The sequence below is a fragment of the Dasypus novemcinctus genome, chromosome 1, assembly GCF_030445035.2.
Source record: "Dasypus novemcinctus isolate mDasNov1 chromosome 1, mDasNov1.1.hap2, whole genome shotgun sequence".
NCBI classification, from domain to species: Eukaryota; Metazoa; Chordata; class Mammalia; order Cingulata; family Dasypodidae; genus Dasypus; species Dasypus novemcinctus.
The window spans coordinates 65,242,865-65,244,771 of NC_080673.1; the positions used below are offsets into that span (position 1 = coordinate 65,242,865).

General features: G+C 37.7%; 1 pseudogene; it reads left to right on the forward strand.

Moving 5' to 3' along the window:
- Positions 1 to 561: 561 nt before the first annotated feature.
- LOC101440328 (immunoglobulin-binding protein 1 pseudogene) lies at positions 562 to 1,603 on the forward strand (annotated as a pseudogene).
- The last annotated feature ends 304 nt before the right edge of the window (positions 1,604 to 1,907 follow it).

Consider the following 1,907-nt stretch of genomic DNA (forward strand, 5'->3'; position numbering starts at 1 on the left):
TTATGCTGGGGGAAGTAGACAGTACATAAAAGCAAGAAAAACATTTTACAAAACGGAAAGGAAGAAATAAAATTGTCTAGTCTTAGGTGATATAATTGAGTACACAGAAAAAGTAATCTTAAATGAAATAAATAAACAAACAAAAACTACAAGAATAAATGAATTCAACAAGTTGACAGGAATAATTTTATATAACAGTAATAAGTATGTGCAAAAGTAAAGTTTAAAATGCCAGTTATTGGCCTAGATTACAGAAAATACATAGGGGGAAATGTAATGAAAATGTGCAAAATTTTTGCACTGTAAACAATTAAAAATTGTTGAGAAAAATTCAAGAAGTCCTAAATAAATAGACATAGTGAGTTCATAACTTGCACACTTTATTATCATTAAGATGTGCATTGCTCTCACAAAGCTATAGATTCATCTCAATTACAGCTGAAAACAGAATCAACAAGTTTCCTAAAGTTTTATGAACATTTAGAAAAATCCAAAAATATTAAAATAAAACGTTAAACTTTCAAGATGTTCTTTGTATAAGAATAAATAGGTCTATCAAAAATGTACTGTGGATTTCTCCCTTTCCCAAAATGGAAGACCAGTTACTGCAGAAGACCAGTTACTGCGGTGCAGCTCCCCAAGCAGTTCGAAACCAGCAAGCAGTTCTTGATGAAATGGAAATAGCGACTGAACCCACCGTGGCCAGATAGTCCAGGATAAGGTGTTAAAGGGTCCTTGAAAAGGCTGCGGAAATGATATCGCAGTTCATCTTGTTCAGCCTAAATGAAGACTTGTAAGAGATTGCTTCCACCGCCCTGAGGTACCTGATGGTGCCGGCGTAATTTCAATTACTTCTCACTGTGAAATAAGTCAGGCAAGCAGCTTGATCATTTTTCAGCGGGCTTGAGAACACTTTCTAAACTACTTACCTCTGTGTCATTACTATCATGTGGCTGAATTTGAGCTCCCCAAACCAAGAACAACTTGGCTGAAAATAACACTGCTAACTCCTTCAAGGCCTTTCGCAAAGACAGGCAAAAATCGGGAGAAGAAGCAGAAGAAGAAGGTGGAGCATAGCTTATCTACACTGAAATATTCTGTGGAAAATGGTCAAGCAGATGATGAGGGTGTTTGTATCTCTTTCATCTTCAGAAATGGATTGGTTGCAGCTTGGAAGACACTGAGAGCGTTGATCAGGAAAAAAAGATCCTGAAAGGAAAAAGACTTCTCAGACAATCGGCCTCTCATTCATCTCATCAGGACAGGCCTCCAATAACGCCCTTCATTTTCACTTGGGATGTGGCCCAAACCAAGGTGTTTGGAGCTGGTTATCCAAGTCAGGGAACCATGGCAGTGAATGACTGTTATAATCAGCATCAGAAATACTGAGCATTACCAGATCTGGGAGTAGCCAAGAGAACACCACAGAGTTTGTTTGTTTTTTAAAGCATCTTAACAACAGGACAATCAGAAGCAAAAGAAGGAAGCGTCCAGTTCTTCCCCTCCCTGGTCTCCTGCTTCTGTTATATACAATGAAGGCAAAGACACTTCATCCTGCTTTGCCTTCAATAAAGTGTCAAATGATTGTGTATTTGTACCCTAGATGATGAGCCAAAATCTCGTTTCAACACTATCATCCTCATCATGATGCATTCCAATTTCTAAAATGGAAAGAAAATATCATTGAAATTGCTTGGTATAATCAATGGCTGATGAATTCTCTTCAAAAAAATAATGAGAGAAAATAATAATTGGAGGATCCACCCCAATTAAGATGACAGAGTGAGACATTTCTGGGCTCAGAAGCTTTGAACACCAGCAAGAACTAGCAGAAACGTCCTTCCAAAAACTACAGAAAAACATTTAAAGGATTGCAGTAACAGGGCAAGCTAATCCTCATGCACATA